Genomic DNA, 18,708 nt, shown 5'->3' with positions numbered 1-18,708 from the left:
AGGTGTCAGGTGACGGAGGGAGAGAATTTAGAACACAAAATGTTTTTAAAAATGAATGTTAAGGGGCAGCTAGGTGGTGCAGTGGATAGAGCACCGGCCCTGGATTCAGGAGGACCTGAGTTCAAATCTGGCCTCAGTTTCTCAGCTTCAGCAAGAGTTGCTCCTAGTTTCTCCTAGTCCTCTCTGCTGGCGAAAGACTGCCTGCCACCCCCAAAGTCAAAATCATGGTCATCTTGGAGATCTTAAAACTCATGAGGAAAAAGAAAGAACTTATTCCTTTGCTCACATTTGTGGGTATTGCTGGATGTGGACATGTGCCTACATGTCCATGTATTCCCTTTTGAAATCTGAATGTGATTGTCGACAGATGGAACAATCCAGAACCATGGAATAATGTGGATCCTTCCCAGCCTCAAAAACTTGTCACAATTAAGCAAAAATGGGAACCTGTTGAAGAGCTGCAGGCTGTCAAAAACTTGACCAAATGAAGAGTCCTTCTATCAAGTAGAAACATCTCTGTGCAAACTAGGCTACTGAAACCAGCATGCAGAAGTGCTTGTGCTACATTTTTAGGGGCTTCCTGCATTTTGGGGCAAGCTGAGGATATCCATCTGCACATTCCAAAAATAAAATTTTCATATTTGCAAAAATAAAAAAATAAAATAAATTAAAAAATATGGTTTCAGACACTTGACACTTACTAGCTGTGTGACCCTGGGCAAGTCACTTAACCCCAATTGCCTCACCAAAACAACAACAACAACAACAACAACAACAAAATGAATGTTAAAGATTATTTTTACATGCAATTAGGGGAAAAATTATTCATAAAATTAAAAAATAAAGAGAGAGAATAGTCTTGGTCAGGCTCTTTTCTCAAGTGAGCAATCAAAGGCCTTGTAGAAGTACTTATGGTTTCCTTCCCTCCCCACCTTGGGATTCTACCTTTGAAATGCAAACTCAGATTCAGTATGAAAAAGAGAAATAAGCTTCTAATATACAAAGCTTAACAAGGGGATAAAATGTTCACTTAGTACTATCACTATTTATAGATGTGTGTATACACATAGATATAGCATCGTCTCTGGGGTACTCACCCCAAGCTGCACTCAAACTAGTGGGTTGAAGCCCTAACGAGAAGCTACCACCTCCAGTTTCAAGGATGTATCCTTCTGGGAGTACCCTCCTGAAAGCATAATTCATGAGTCTTCATTAGTGTGTTTTCTTTTATTAGTGAGCCAGTAGAAACATTTAACTCTTAGCAAAGGCATTTATTAAGTAGTTACTAGATACCAGGCATTGTGCTAAGACAAAAATCGGCCTTGCCTCAAGGAGCTCACATTCTAATGAGGAAAACAGCATGAAAATAACTAAGTACATATAGAATATAGAGTAGATGAAAGGTTATCTTAGCAGGAAATGCACCAACAGGTTTGGTGAGGGTGGTCGGAAAAAGCCTGAAGAAGGTGGTATTTGATCTGAGGTCTGAATGAACACAGGGTAATGAAGAGGCAGAGGTGAAAAGCAAGTATTGTCGTAAGAAATGTTTTATTTCCTTTTAATAGTCTTTATTATTTGAGGTTCAAGGTTGCCTTTCCTGTTTCAGGAAGTTATTTGGCTTGCTGAAATCTGTCCCATGAGATTTTAAATTTTAGAGAAGACTCTCAAATATTCCTGAGATAAGAAGCCCAAAGAGAGTCTCAAAAGGAGCTCCCAAAGTAATTTAACTTGCTTTATTTGTGGGGGTATTCCAACTGACTCCAGCCTTGTGGTATAGCAATCTCTTCTCTCAATTGTTGTTCATTTGTTGTAGTCATATCCAACTGTTTATGACTTCATTTGGGGTTTTCTTGGCAAAGACACTGGAATGGTCTTCCATTTCCTTCTCTAGCTCATTTTACAGATGAAAAAACTGAGGCAAGCAGGGTTAAGTAACATGCCCAGGTTCACACAGCTAGTTAAGTGTCTGCAGACAAATTTGAACACAGGACCTGACTTAAGGCCTGGCACTCTAGCCACTGAGCCATCTAGCTGTCCTCTCAAATTGCCAATTGTAAACTCTAAGTCTTGCAAACATGTAACTTGTTTTAGTTTATCTATAGTTGCCAAAACTGTTTGTTTAACTTTTGTGGCTATAGGACACTGCTGTATGATCAAAAATTACTTCTGTCTCTCTGATATTGAAAATCATAGTTAGGGTTAAGAGTTATTTTTCTGAGCTCTGAACCTGTGTTTAAGCATAATAAAATCTAGGGACAGGCAGGGTCAAGGCTATGTTTGGAGTGTTGTGTTTGAGGAGTAGCAAGTAGGTCCATGTAGCTGGGTTATAGAATATATGGGAATAAAGTGTAAGAAAACTGAGGAGGTAGGAAAGAGCCAGGGTGTGAAGTGCTTTAAATATCAAATGGAACATTTTGTATTTTTATCCAGAAGATAATAGTGAGTTGGAAATCTAGATGGGGCAATGGATAGATTACTGGGCTTGGAGTCAGAAAGACCTCAGACACTTAATAGCTGTGTGACCCTGGGAAAATCACTTAACCCTGTTTGCCTTAATTTCCTCATCTGTACAATGAGCTGGAAAAGGGAATAATAGCAAACCACTCCAGTATCTTTGCCTAGAAAACCCTCATAAAGAGGATGACTAGAAAACGATTGAACTAAATAGTGAGTCACTGGACTCCATTATATGGAGTCTACTGATTAGAACGATGGCACGACATAGGAAAATAACTGGCATCTGAATGGACAATGGGTTGGAGTAGGGAGAGACTTTACTAAGGTGACATAGTAAAAATGACAGCTATAAAACATTTCCCTCCAAACTTGGAGTGCACTGTTCCCACAAATACACACAGTGTCAATGGGAAGAGTGAGCATAAGCTTAGAGTATAATGGTAATGAAGCAGTCATGTAGGAAGATAGAGCACCAGAGCAACTCACAACTCTCTGGAGCCTTCACAAAGCTCTTGCTGGGTGCACTGTCTCTGATGGGCCAGTTACTCAGCAGTTTGGCTCCCAAAATCTGCTCCTTTCCTCAGATTTACTCTCTATTCCTAGGGCTAGCTCTTTTTGTAGTCCATGGGTGGCTCTTTTCTATTGCTAGGAGTCCTGCCCCTTGAAGCTGCTCCTGGCCTTGAGTGAATGTCTCTTTCTGTATTTATGTCTGTCTGAAGTTTGTGTCTTTGCTTTTCTGCAGATGGAGGAGCTCATCTTCAAAGCTACATGGCTGAAGCGGGGAGGGAGGTTGAGAGACCCCATCCTCCCCTCAGCGTGGATCTCCTTCAAAGCAACTCCTGGTCTGCATTCCTTTGAACAAAGTCACCCAAGTATAGCTGTCTAAAGCTCTCCAAAGGTAAGCTCATTTTTTTCCTCCTCCAATGAGGTTGGTCCCTTTAATTTCATTAGAGAAAGGTGTTTACATTTCATAAAGGGATCATTGAGTGTTATTACCTTGGTAACACAGAAACATTTCATTACCTCTGTTATTTATTCTTTGCTTTCTGGGACTGTATCAGCTACAGGGTTGGGAAATGAGGACTAAATCCCCTCCCTTGCACTTAGATTCTATTGAAAGCAATTTTGATTAAAAAATAACAGTAAACACTTAAGGTTTGCAAAGGCTTTACATGAATTATTTCATTGATCTCTACTATAACCCTCTAAAGTGGGGGCTATTATTTAATCCCATTTTACAGAAGAGGAAACTGAGACCAAGAGAGGTGAAATGACTTGCTCAGCTTCACATAGCCAGTAAATGCCTGAGGCTAGAGTTAAACTCAAGTCTTCCTAAACCCAGGTCCAAAGCTCTATGCACTCTGCCATTTAGCCTGCCGAGGTGACTGATTTCATTACATTCCTCAGAGTAAGGATGAAGAAAACTTGGAAGTTAAACATTCTAAGACGCAAAACCATAGATACCTACGTGATAGAGGTATAGAACTACAGAGACCATGTATTATAGAAAGCATTGATACAATTAACGTTGATTTTTTTTTACTGTCACAAATATATACACAGATAAGCTAATTATGCTAATTATGTAAAATATATTCAAAATAATTTTAGAGAGCAGGTGGAGGACAAACATCTAGGAGAGTCAGACAAGGCCTCTTGTAGGAGGTAGCAGTTGAGCTAAACTTTGTTTATTTGTTTAATGCTTTCTTAGAGAATTTTTTTTTAGTTAATAGTATTTTCCCCAATTACATGTAAAGATAGTTTTCAACATTCATTTTAATAAGATTTTGAGTTCCAAATTTTTCTCCTTCCCTCTCTCTTTACCCCCTTCCTAAAACAGCAAGAAATCTGATATTGGTTATACATGTACCATCCTGTTAAACAAATTTCCACATTGGTCATGTTGTGAAAGAAGAATCAGAACAAAAGGGAAAAATCAGAAGAAAAAAACAATAAAAAAGGTGAAAATAGTATGCCTTGATTTTCATTCAAGCTCTATAGTTCTTTCTCTGGAGGTAGATAGCTTTTTCCATCATGAGTCTTTTGGAATTGTATTGGATCATTGAATTGCTGAGAAGAACTAAGTCTATCTTGAGCTAAGCTTTGAAGAGAACAAAGGGTTCCCACATGCAGCTAGGTGGTGCAGTGGATAGATCACTGGGCTTGAAGTTAGGAAAATTGGTATTCCACAGTTCAAATCTAGCCTCTGACACTAGCTGTGTGACCCTGAGCAAGTCACTTAACTCAATTTGCCTACATTTCCTCACTATCTCTTTCTCCCTCTAAACCCATATTTTTAGTGACTCCCTATTACTTATGGCTGAAGGGCTTATAATTGGAAATGGAGAAGAACTTCTTTATTGTCTGTGGAGCTACAAGGACTGATTTTTCAGTGGATGTTTAAGTGGATTTCAGGAGGTCTGTGAACTTGGATGGGAAAAAAAATTACAGAAATTTGAGGAAGATAATTTTGACAGCTGAGTGATCGACTGGAAAGGAGAAAATCTCAAGGCAGGCAGACCAACCAGGAAGCTATTGCAATAATCCAAGTGTGAGGTAATGAAGGCCTGTATGAATAAGGTGGCAGTATGAGAGAAGAAAGGGGGCATATGAAGATATTATGAAAGTAGAATTGTCAGGATATGGTAACTGATTGGATATGGGAGTAATGAATCAAGGATGTGACCTGGGTTTGTGAGCCTGGATGACTGGGAGGACGGTGGTAACCTTGACAGTGTTAAGGTAGTTAGGATGAGGGGAAGGCTTAGGAAAAAAGATAATAAGTTAAAATTGGGGTATGTTGAGTCTGAGACATTTTGAACATCTGAGGGATATTCATTTAGAGATACCAAATAGGAAGTTAGAGATGCAAGACTGCTGGGGGGGGGGGTGTCAGGAGTAATAAGGTAATTCAGATAAATTTATTTGAGTAGGAAGGGATGCTCTGGGTGGGGAGACAGAGACCCTTGGAGACCTCAACACTAATGCAAGGAAGGCTATCACCCAGTTGGGGGCAGGAGAATCAGGGCCTGACTAGGGAGGGTTTTGCCTAATATACAGCTATGGGAATAGGAAATACACCATCTGGAAGTTTCCCAGTTTAACTCATTATTCTTGCTAACTAGACACTAGGCTCAGTTGTTTCTACACTGCTGAAGGGGAGAAGATGCTGTCAAAATAGAAATGTAAATGTTACAAATGCACACTCTTTCAAAAAAAATCATTCTTAAATGTTTGCACCTTCTGGAATGTTTTGGCGTCCTAGCTGCCCCTTGCCTGTTATAGCTCCAAGCATTATTAATTCTTGGAATAGCGGTGACCTGCTTTCAACCTCTTCCTTTTCTAATTCATCTTCCATAGTTGTCAAAAATTAATGTTCCTAAGATACAGGTCTGCTGACCATGTCACTCCCCTATTCAAAATCTTTGAGTGGCTTCTCTTTGCTTCTAGGGTAAAACACAAATTTCTTATTTAAAGCCCTCCACACTACCTTTCCAGACTCGGTTCCCTTCATGCATTCTGCATCCCAACCAAACGGGCCTCCTAATTCTCCACTGATTGTCTATGTGCCTTCCCTTGTGTCATCGCCCATGCCTGGTGCTTCTTCATTCCCACGTGTTGGGATCCTTAGCTTTCTTCAAGACTCAGTTTAGATGTCATGTCCTACATAAAATGTTTTCTTTTTTTTGACCAGAGAAAGTTCCCTAATTGTTAGTATTCTTTCATTCCTCAAATTACCATCTACTTACATTGTTTATTTATCTTGGTCCATGGTGCAGCGCATCCTCCCAGTAGAATAAGAGCCTTGTCTTTGTCTCTCTAATTCCTAGCATAGTAGTACCTTAGGAGGTATTTTGTTTAATGGAATTGAAATGAAATGAGACTGTGAATGTAAAAGGGAACTATAATAATGAGTTCGCATTTACATAGTGCTTTAAGATTTTCAAAGTGATTTCCCCACAAGGCTGTATATTTAGGGTACATGATCTGCCTTCAGTTCTTCCATGGACTATGTGGAAGAAGAATCAGAGTTTTCCTTGTGGTCCTAAGGGGAAGAACAAGAACAATGAGAGGAAGCTGAAGGAAGTCCCAATTTAAGAGTCATGACCTTTTGTTTTTTATTTTTTTATTTTTAAACTTTTTTTTTCAGGGCAATAAAGGTTAAGTGACTTGCCCAAGGTCACACAGCTAGTAAGTGTCAGGTGTCTGAGACTGGATTTGAACTCAGGTCCTTCTGAATCCAGGGCCAGTGCTTTATCTACTTTGCCACCTAGTTGCCCCATCATCACCATTTATACGAAGGTCTTTTTGATCCTGCCTTGGTGCTAGTGTCTTACCCCTTAAAATTACCATATATTTGGGGCATCTGGGTGGGGCAGTGGGTAAAGCACTGACCCTGGATTCAGGAGGACCCGAGTTCAAATCTTGCCTCAGACACTTGACATGTACTATATGCCATATATTCATCTTGAATATAACTATACACATATATGTTGTCTCCCCTGTTAGAATGTAAGCTCCTTGAGGAGATGAACCATTTTTGTGTCTTTTTATTTTCAGTGCCTAGCACAGTATTTGGCATGTATATGCATTATGCTTGTACCTATGTATGTATGTGAGTGTATGGTACATGTATGTATGTGAGTGTGTGTATGTATGTATATATATAATCAGTGCTTAATAAATTGATGATGGATTAGTTGATAACAATTAGAGCTATTCAAAAAGGTAAGAAGCTGCCTTCAGAGATAATTTCCCAAGGTTAGAGGTCTTTAAGCAGAAACTGAATGACTCTTTATTGGGGGTGTAAGTAAAAAGAATTTTTGTTCAGGCACAGGTTGGGCTAGATGACCTCTCTGCTCTTTCCTGGTTCTGAAGTGCCCAAGTAAGAGCTACAGACAATGAATTCTGTAGCTTTTTGAAGAAAGAGGCCAGAAGGGCCTGAAAAGGCTATCTGGAGGATATCTGAACTGGCCCCTGAAGGGTAAAGAGGATTGGATTAGGGAGAGAAGAGCAGATTGGGTATCATTAAATTGCAAGTTTCTTTAGGGCAGGGACTATGTCTGATTGCATCTTCTTATTCTCAGCTCCCCCTACACAAAAAGTCATTGAGACTTTTTTTTTTGTCTTGCCACTGGACTCTGCTGATGATTTTGAGCAGTCCTGCCTCACTTAAATCCAATTCACGAACAAGTCAAGACTCTTTGAACACAGACCGAAGCATGCTATTTTTCACTTTCTTTCATTTTTCCCCTTTTATTCAAGTTTCTTTGTACAAAATGACTAATATAGTAATGTTTTACATAATTGCACATGTATAACCTATATTTGATTGCTTACTGCCTCAGGGAGGGGGGAGGGAAAGGAGGGAAAGAGGGATAGAATTTGGAACTCAAAACTTTAAATAAAAATGTTTATTATTATTATTATTATTATTATTATTATTATTATTTTAAAGACATCACCCTTGTATTGTCATTGGTCATCTTTGAGAACGAAAGATGAACGACAATCCCTACACATAGTAAGCACTTAATAAATGTTTTTTGAATGAACGAGGCTGTTTGGGAGGAAGAATTGAGGAAGGCAGTTCATGAAGGGCCTTGAACAATGGACCAAGTAGTTTGAACTGAAATCTCTAGGCCAGGGAATCAAATGAGTTTTCTCTAGTTTTCTCCTTCCAGTTCAGCCAGAAACAAAAAAAGAAATCTGGCTCAGACAATTGAACCCAAGACCAACACCAATATGTTGTGGCCACCCTGGTTACACTATGGAAGGAAGAACAGTTGGCTTGGCTTCCATTTGTATTATATATCCAAAGTGTGACCTAGAATGTCCCATCTCCACTACAAATATCTCAACTGCTCCATGAAGGTAAGGATTTAGTGCAACCTTTGGGTCTGGTTCTCCAGACTAGTGAAGCTGAATTCAAATGGAAACAGTACCACTAAACCATACATAAGGATCCCTGCGGACCAAATATTGGTTTACTTTTAAAATGTAATATTGTCTATTTTATTGTATTTTTATTCATTTTATTAAACGTTTCTCAATTAATTTTTTTTCTTTTTTTTTCAAATTATATTTTATTTTTTCAATCAGCAAAAATCTGCCTTTTCACCCCCCTCCCACCCTCTGCAATCTCTTGAGAACAAAAGAAAAACAAAACTCTATTAGAACATGTAGTCAAGCAAAACAAATTTCAACATTGGCCATGTCCCAACAAAAATTATCTCATTCTACATTCTGATTCCTTCACCTGTATAAGGAGGTGGGTAGCATGCTTCATCATTAGGCCTCTTGAATTGTGGTTGATCATGCTGATCAGAGTTTCTGAGTCTTTCAAAGTTGTCTTAATTATATTGTTGTCATTGTCCAAAAATTCTCTTGGTTCTTCTCATTTTGCTTTGCTTTAATTCATACAAGTATTCTCAAGTTTCTCTGAAACCATCTCCTTCATTGTTTCTTTTCAATTACATTTTTTTTTGTTGTTTTTTTTTTTTTAGTGAGGCAATTGGGATTAAGTGACTTGCCCAGGGTCACACAGCTAGTAAGTATTAAGTGTCTGAGGCCGGATTTGAACTCAGGTCCTCCTGAATCCAGGGCCGGTGCTCTATCCACTGTGCCACCTAGCCGCCCCTCAATTACATTTTAATCTGGTTTGAGTCATACTTGGGCATGTAGGGGTTTTTTTTTTTTTTTTTTTTTGTGGGACAATGAGGGTTAAATCACTTGCCCAGGGTCACACAGCTAGTAAGTGTCAAGTGTCTGAGGCCGGATTTGAACTCAGGTCCTTCTGAATCCACAGCTAGTGTTTTATCCACTGTACCACCTACCTGCTCTTGGGAGTGTTTTTGAGCTGTATGTGGCCTAATGGCCTTGTGTTAGACATCTCTGCCCTAGACCTCTCCCCAGCAAAAGCCTTTTCAAAGGATTTCCTTTTTTTCAAGGCCCAACTGACATGCCACCTCCATTCTGAAACTTTCTCTATGTGAAAGTGACCTTTCCTCCCTCAAATTTCTCACAGCACTTTGCCGGGACCAGTTTTTGCATTTATAGACTCAGAGCCAGAGGGACCTTAGACTCCATTTTGTCTAACCCCTTTAGTTTATGAATGAGGAAACAATCTGGGAAAAGGTTTGGTGACTTGTCCAGGGTTACAGAGCTAGTAAATGTCTGAGGCTGGATTTGAATTCAGGCCTTCTTGACCCCAAGCCTAGCCCTCTATCTCCTCAATATGACCCCCTCCTCCCAGGTACACCACCACACCCTCATCTTTGTTTTGTTTTAATGAGGAAACTGAGGCCAAAGGAGTTTGAGTGACTTGTCTGAGGCCACACAGGAAGAAAGCAGTCCACTGGCTCCATAGCCAGTGAGTGTTCTGCTCCGTTTCCACTGTCTACCCATAGATGACATTTGAATTCAAAACAGATATTTTATTTTATTATAAATAGTCTTTTATTTTTTCCAATGACATGTAAAGATAATTTTAACACATTTTTAAAAATTTAAGTTACAAATTTTCTCCCTCCCTCCTTATCCCCCTCCCTAAAACAATTTGATATAGATTATATATGTGCAATCTTGTAAAACATATTTCCATATTAGTTATGTTGTGAAAGAAGAAACAGACCAAAAGGAAAAAAAATCACACAAAAATAAAATAAACATAGTATTCTTCGATCTGCATTCACACTACATCAGTTCTTTCTCTGGATGTGGGGAGCATTTTCCATCATGAGTCCTTTGGAATTGTCTTGGATCATTGTATTGCTGTGAAGAACTAAGTTATTCATAGCTGATCATGGCACAATGTTGCTGTTACCATGTATAATGTTCTCCTGGTTCTGCTCACTTCACTTTGCATCAGTGCATGTAAAACTTTCAAGGTTTTTCTGAAATCATCCTGCTTGTCATTTCTTGTAGCATAATAGTATTCCATTACATTAATATACCACTTGTCCAAACATTCCTCAATTGATGGGCATCCCCTCAATTTCCAATTCTTTTCCACCCCCAAAAAAGAGCTTCTATAAATATTTTTGACATGTAGTTCCTTTTTCTTTTTTTTATGATCTCTTTGCTTTTTGTTTTGTTTTGTTTGGGGTGAGGCAATTGGGGTTAAGTGACTTGCCCAGGGTCACACAGCTAGTAAGTGTCAAATGTGTAAGGCTGGATTTGAACTGAGGTCCTCCTGAATCCAGGGCTGGTGCTCTATCCACTGTACCACCTAGCTGACCCTTTGATCTCTTTGGGATACAGACCTAGTAGTGGGATTATTGTTTGGTCAAAGGGTATGCACAGCAAAACAGACGGTTTAATTAAAATAAAGACAAGAGAATAACATGGAAGTGAATCAAGTACCAAATGCTTTTAGCATCTATTCCCAAATTGCTGACACCTGGGAACACTAATCAAATCCCTATTTACCTTTCTTTCTCTAACACAGCAGAAGAGAGGCACGTAAACACTCTCATAGAAAGATGTTAGAGCCTAGTATACATGGCAGCCTCTTCTCCTCAGATGCTTCCTCTCTCATCTCACTGCCGAAGCATCCTCCAGAGCACGGGCTTCTCAGGACAGCAGCTAAAGGATGTTATTTATTTCTTCTTGGCAGAAGTGGAGACCTCTCGTGCCTTCTCTAGGCCCTTTGGAACTACAGGGGAAGCTTCTTGCCTCCTTTCTCCAAATTGCAGATGCTCTGCTTCCATGCTAACTTAGCTCTTAGCTCACATCCCCTTCTTTAAATTGCAGGTACTTGAAGTACACTTACCCAATAAGAATATTTGAGGGTTGTCTGGGAAGTGGAGTCCAAAGACAATTTGCTACAAGAAACAAACTCTCCCTATTCAGAATACTGTGGGAACTGAGGTCCATGAATATTTACTATACATAGGTGGGTGTCTTCTTAGTATAACATTTTGCACATGGTAGTTAATTTCCAATCGATTTGTTTAAAAAAAAAAAAAGAGAGGCAACCTGCGATAAAATGAGGGAAGGGAACAAGTATTTATTGAGCACTTACCATGTTCTAGTCATTTACAATTTTATCTCATTTGATCTTCACAACAATCCTGGGAGGTAGGTGCTATTATTATCTCCATTTCATAGTTGAGGAAAGTGAGGCAGGCAGAGGTTAAGTGTCTTGCCCAAGGTCACACAGCTAATAAATCTGAGGCCAAATTTGAACCCAGGAAGCTAGGTGGCTCAGTGCATAGAATGCCAGACCTGGAGTCAGGAAGACATGAGTTCAAATCAAACCTCACACTTACTTACTAATTACCTCAGTTTCCTCATCTGTAATTTGGAGAAGGAAATGGAAAACTACTCCAGTATCATTGTGAAAAACACACACACCAACAAATGGGGTCACAAAGAGTTGGACTCAAAAGTGAACAACAACAAAAATCCTAAATGAACATACTTATTTTTGCTGCAATAGGCCATCAATCAGCACATACTGGGGGGGGGGGGGGAGACGGCTAGGTGGTGCAGTGAATAAAGCACTGGCCCTGGATTCAGGAGGACCTGAGTTCAAATCTGGCCTCAGACACTTGATACTTACTAGTTGTGTGACCCTGGGCAAGTCACTTAACCCTCATTGCTCAGAAAAAAAAAAAGAAGAAAATAAGCACATACTGGAGACCTTTCCTTCATAGTCCAACCTGTCAGAGCTTGTGGTCTACTGGCAGAGACTTCACAAATCTCTGTATCATGATGAGGCAAGTAAGGAAGTAAGTGAATATAAACATTTAAAAGGATAAATCATAAATAACTTGCAGCTTATGGTTTTATATGTAACACTTATTTTATTTGCTAATTTACCTGTGATTGTTAGAATTATTATTATTATTATTCTCCTCTGTATCCCCACAGTGCATAAGCAAAGGACCTTGCACATGGAACAGTAAATATTAGTTGGCAATGATTGCATCATTTCTACCTCTTTTCCCTTTCGGAGAGTGGCCCTTTCAGCTTATCATCTAGGGTAGACAGGAGAGACCAGAACACTGAAAATTTAAGTCAAAGCATTCTGGTTATTTGAAAGAATGGGCCTGGTGGAAAGGTAGATGAAGGAAGAAAGGAAACAAGAATTTAGTAAGCCCTCATCATGCTGTACTAAGCACTTTACAAATATGATCACATTTAATCCTCACAATAACCCTGGGAAGCAGGTGCTATTATTGTCCCTGTCTTAAAGTTAAGGAAACTGAAGCAAACAGAGGTTAATTGACTTGCTCAGGGTCACACAACTAATAAGTATCTGGGTCTGGATTTGAACTCAGGTCTTCATTATTCCAGGAACATAAAACTATAGGCTTAGATGACATTTTTATTATCTCCTGTGTTGCTGTTGTTATTATTTGTCCTTCATTCTCAAAGAGAGTAATGACATAGGGGTGATGTCATGACTTGCAGTGAACTGGATTTAAGTGAGGGAGGGCTAGGCAAGGTCACCAACCTCACTCTCTCCTCCAGAGCCATCTGGGTCCAGTAGCAAAATATACATCAGGATGACTGGAGATGGCCCTGGATGTTTAAGGCAATTAGGGTTGTGACTTGTCCAGGGTCACATAGCTAACAAGTGTCTGAGGTGAGATTTGAACTCAAGTCCTCCCAACTTCAGGGCCAGTGGTCTATCCACTGTACCACCCAGCTGCCCATTTCCTATGAGTACCAGTTATATACCACATGCTTCTACTATATACCACTTACTTCTATATTATTACATATATGCTATTGTTTAGTTATTTTCCAGTAATATCTGACTCTTTGTGATGTCATTTAAGTATCTTGGCAAAGATACTAGAGTGATTTGCCATTTCCTTCTCCAGATCATTTTATAGATGAGAAAACTGAAGCAAACAGGGTGAAATGATTTGCCTAGGGTTACACAACTAGTATCTGAGGCCAGATTTGAACTCAAGGAGTCTTCTTGATTCCAACCCCAGAACTTTATCCACTGTGCCACCTAGCAGCCCCTGTTACATATATACATATATAAAATTCTCTTTTCATAGGAGGTGAAGATTGATTAGGATGTGGTGCTACTGTTCTACAAAAAGCACCTAAGCACGTAACTACAAGATAATAATGGGTCATTTACATAATTCTATTTTTAAAAAAAATTTTAATTTATTTTATTATTTTTTTTACATAATTCTATACTTAAAAGTAATAAGGAAGCAGCAAGTCAGAATTACTGAATTTTTAAGAAGGGAAGATACTTTATTACTTTTACATATATCCTGCTTTGATTTACCCCATATATGAAGTCAATTCAATTCAATATTTATTGACTCCCTACTATGTGTTAGAAGTTCTATGTGTATGATTGGGAAGGGGGGAAGATTACAAAGGGAAAGACACAATAATCTCTGCCCCAAAGAAGTTTATATTTTCCTGGGGAGAGAGGAGAAGGGCTGGAGAATGGAAAGTGTACTCAGATACTCAGAAGAATGTTATCTTATTATGAAGGTATTCCCTTCAGCAATGCAGATCACAATTCAACTAGTCCCACCCATCCCACCCGGACACCAGTTCTAATCAGTTCATAAATTTGCCTGGGGGTTTGGATGATCCACCCAAAATGCCAGAGGCCCAAGCATGCTATGGGACATGTGATCTGTTCCTTCTTCATGCCTTGCTCTTTTCTCATAACCAGTCTTTCCTCATTTTCTATCATAAATTTCTTTGATGACATCCTTTCCAACAGGTACCCATGTTAACAAATATGTGGTCAAACAGATCCTTAAAAAATGTACAAAGGAAGATCTCCACCTACAAAGTATACCCAACATCCTTAAAAAATTCACAGACCAAATTTTTGTAACTTGTATTAGATTTCATATCAACAAGTCAAGGTCCCAAGAAAAGTCCTTTTCAAAGTAACTGATCTTTTTGTATGGCATAATCATCAGAATTCTAATCTAGCCTTTTTGCAAGTGTGGATTTGCATATATTGGGTTTGCTTAAGAGAAAGTGGATCTGTAATCTGGATTTGTTGTCAAAGGGAGGCTCATGTGGCTCAGGCCTAATAAAATAATCAATAAATATTTATTAAATGAATGTGTGATTTGCAATTAACATTTAAAACATAAATAATTTATGAAAAAAATTGTCCACTAAATGTGATTTCATTTATATAAGGAATTCATGTTGAAGAAATCCATCAATGCAAATCAATTATTGTTTGACATTTAAGAGTCTCCCTGCCTGGGACACTGAGACATTAAATGACTTGCCCAGAACCCCACAGTTAGTATGTATCAAAGATCAGTTTTAGACCTTTGTCTTCCTGATTCTTTCCACTACTCTCCACTGTCTCTATCACATAAAATCAGAGATATACAGAGTATCAGAGCTGGAATATTAATAACAGCTAGTATCTATATAGTGCCTTGAGATTTGCTAAGTGCTTTACAGATATTATCTTACTTGATCCTCATATCAAGCCAAGGAAGCAGGTGCTATTGTTATCCCCATTTTACATATCAGCAAACTGAGATTAAGTGACTTTCCCAGGGTCACTAAGTGTCTGAAACCAGATTTGAATTCAGGTTTTTCTGACTCCAGGTCTAGCACTCTAATCACTGCACCACCTAGCTGCCTCTAACTAGCAAGAATCTTAGTGATAATAGAATCCAATTGATTTATTTTACAGATGAGAAAACTGCAGTTGAGGGAATGAAAGTGACTTGCTTAAAAAAAAAGAAAGTGACTCACTTAATTCTTTTTTTTTTTTTTTAGTGAGGCAATTGGGGTTAAGTGACTTGCCCAGGGTCACACAGCTAGTAAGTGTTTGAACTCAGGTACTCCTGACTCCAAGGCCGGTGCTCTATCCACTGTGCCACCTAGCTGCCCCTCTCGCTTAATTCTTAATGTTTTTTGTTTTTTGTTTTTGCAGGGCAATGAAGGTTAAGTGATTTGCCCAAGGTCACACAGCTAATTAGGTGTCAAGTGTCTGAGACTGGATTTGAACTCAGGTCCTCCTGAATCCAAGGCCAGTGCTTTATCCACTGTGCCACCTAGCTGCCCCTCGCTTAATTCTTCAGTGGCAGAAGTGGTGACTCAAACCCAGGTGTCCTGAATGCCAGGTCAGTCCAGTGCTGGTAAAGAGCAAAAATGGAAGGTGAAATGGATTTGGGAAAAATTGGGGAGGTAGAATCAGCAGAATTTAGCTCTGGATTAGAATGGAGAGATGAGAGAGAAGAAAAGACTCCAGTTTAAAACTGCCTCAGTTTCCTCATGTGGATGTTTGTGCCATTGGCAACTTGGTAAATCAGGAATAGGAAAGGGTTCAAGTTTGAAAGGGAAGCTATGGTGTTTGGTTTGGGGCTAGAGCTGTCAGTCCTTGCCCCCTTGCCCTCAAGGTCCTCAGCACTTTAGTACCCAGCTGTTGTCCATCCCTCAGGCAGTATGGGTGGGCTGTGACCCTATAGTGTCAGGTTGAATTGATCCAATATTTGACAATTGATACTGTGCTGCCTACATGTGTCAACATATGTCCCCATAGTGGTGTGTCCTTTACCTTCTGGAAAGTGTCAGCTGAGCTGATATTTGGGGAGGGTGGGTGGGCAGGAGGAGGAGTGGAGTTTTGTAACAGATGTAACTTAACTAGGTAAACTCCCAAGTCCCTTCCATCTCTGACATTCCATGAATTTATGATTTTAAGAGCTCTTATGGGTCAGATATTTTTTAGTTCTGAGCTTCTATCTTTTGTGGTTCTATGGGGCAACGAGGCGGCTCAGCAGATAAAGTGCCAGGCCTGGAGTCAAGAAGACTCACCTTCCTGAGTTCAAATCCTGCCTCAGACACTTAGCTGTGTGACCCTGGGCAAGTCACTTAACTCTATTTACCTCAGTTCTTCATGTGTAAAAGGAGATGGCAAACCACTCCCGTATCTCTGCCAAGAAACCTCTAAATGTGGTCATGAAATTGGGCACGACTGAACAATAGAAATGCTTATAAAACTTAGAAATTGTGAGAGTTGGAAGGTTTCTTAGAATCATAGACCATGGAATGTAAGAGCTGGTAGATTATTAAGGACCTTGGGGCTCAAGTTGAAAATAATTGAGGTTTTCCCTAATGGGAAGAGGGACAGTGTTGGGGGATGGGACTGGGAAGAGGGTTTTTAGAGATTCAGCTGCTTCCTGGTCAGGTGCCAGGAACTAGGAGATTGGAATAGATTGTTATTATGCTGAGGATGACGACCAGCTGTTCTCTCTTTCCCAGAGGACAGAACAAGGAGAAATGGGTTTAGGGAGCACATCTAGCTTATACAGTGGCCTCTGAGATTCCCTTTGGAGATAGGGATAGCAAGTGGACCGGTGCTTTCATTGGTATAGAGAGTTCCTCTATAAGAAAACTCTCTCTACCAATGCAGGCCACCACCTGGTACCTTCTTGGCCATTTAGTCTTAGAGAGTCTCCTACAACTGAATTGACTTGACCAAGGTCCACCAATACTATGCATCCTGCTTCCTCTGAGAGAAATAACAGGGTCAGGATTTAGTAGGGGTGAGTGTCCTTCTGTCCAGGTAGGTGTTACATTGGCATCCCAGACAGGAGCTTAGAATGAAGAGGTATGTCATTTGAGAAGCATCATCTCTATCTTAATGATAACCTCTCACATTATATCAAAGATTTCAAGTCTAAAAAATGGTTTTGTGCTGTTATTCCATTTGAAGCTTGTTATGAACAGACAATACTGCTTCTTCCAACTTCATGTCTTTTCACTGGCTGTCCCCCATATTTGGAATGCTCTCCTTTTTTTTTTTTCTTTCTTTTTTTTTTTTTCGTGAGGCAATTGGGGTTAAGTAACTTGCCCAGGGTCACACAGCTAGTAAGTGTTAAGTGTCTGAGGCTGGATTTGAACTCAGGTACTCCTGAATCCAGGACTGGTGCTCTATCCACTGCACCACCTAGCTGCCCCTGAATGTTCTCCTTTACCTGTTTCTACTGGCTTCCTTCAAAACTCAGTTCAAATTTCACCTTTTGCAGAAGGTCTCTCCTGGTTCTCTCCCATGGCTAGTACCTTCCCTCTGATATTACCTTCCATCATACTCTGTATATATAGGCAGGTAGATGGCAAAGTGCAGGGCCTGGGGTTAGGAAGACCTGAGTTCAAATCCAATCTCAGATACTTACTAGCTCTGTGACCCTGGGCAAGTCACTTAACCCTGTTTGCCTCAGTTTCTTCATCTGTAAAATAAGCTGGATAAGGAAATACCAAACCACTTTAGTATCTTTGCCAAGAAAACCCCAAATGGAGTCACCAAGAATTGGACATAATTGACCCTTCATAAAATGTTTGTCGACTGACAGAGTACTTGTGAGGAAAGCAGTATGATGTAGTGGAAAGGATACTTGATTTAGAGTTACAGAATCTGAGTTCAAATCCCACCTCTGCCACCTAGTTATATGTCCTTATGCTTGTCACTTAGCTTTTCTTGGCCTCAGTTTTCTCATCTGTGGAATTAGTGGGGTTTATGAGCTCTAAATCTATGCTCCTATAAGGTAGGCAGAGTAAGAGTTCTATGCCCATTTCACAGATAAGGGAACTGAGGCCCAATATTAGAATGAGGTGAGGAGATTTGGCACACATACATCATTCAAGAGTTTACAAAAGGAGGTTTACTTAACCATAGCAGAGGAAGTCCATGTAGCAAAAACATTCAGCAAGGACATCTACACTGCTTCAGCTGAGCCCAGCTTCCTGGATTCAGTCATGTTGTCATAGTCACAGAGAGAGCTGGAGGCCTCTTGTATTCCGGTGATCAGGAAGCCACACCAAAAGCCCGAGTCAGATGTCCCCTGAACCCATCAACTCTCCAAAGAGAGTTTCAGTACCTCCTGAGGAAAAGAACCAGCCCAATGTATGTGGAGTACCATTTGTTTTACCACAACACCTCAAGGACCACTGAGTTATTTCATCAGATTTGCAGCTGACACTTCTTACATGTGTTGTCATCCTCTATTAGAATGTGAGTTCCTGGAAAGTATGACTGTTTTGCTTCTTTTGTTTTTATCTCTTAGGTGATTAACACAATGCTTGGTACATAGAACCCACTTACATGCTCATTCAGTCACTCATTCATTCACTCATTCATTCACTCATTCATTCACTCATTCATTCACTCTTCTTTCTTTCTTTCTTTCTTTCTTTCTTTCTTTCTTTCTTTCTTTCTTTCTTTCTTTCTTTCTTTCTTTCTTTCTTTCTTTCTTTCTTTCTTTCTTTCTTTCTTTCTTT

General features: G+C 39.7%; 1 pseudogene; it reads left to right on the top strand.

The window, feature by feature from the left end:
* Positions 1 to 224: 224 nt before the first annotated feature.
* LOC122738753 lies at positions 225 to 488 on the top strand (annotated as a pseudogene).
* Positions 489 to 18,708: the final 18,220 nt, after the last annotated feature.

This window comes from Dromiciops gliroides, chromosome 2 (genome assembly GCF_019393635.1).
Source record: "Dromiciops gliroides isolate mDroGli1 chromosome 2, mDroGli1.pri, whole genome shotgun sequence".
Lineage (NCBI taxonomy): Eukaryota > Metazoa > Chordata > Mammalia > Microbiotheria > Microbiotheriidae > Dromiciops > Dromiciops gliroides.
The sequence above is the reverse complement of the archived record's forward strand: the minus strand, read 5'-3'. Positions and strand labels throughout refer to the sequence as shown.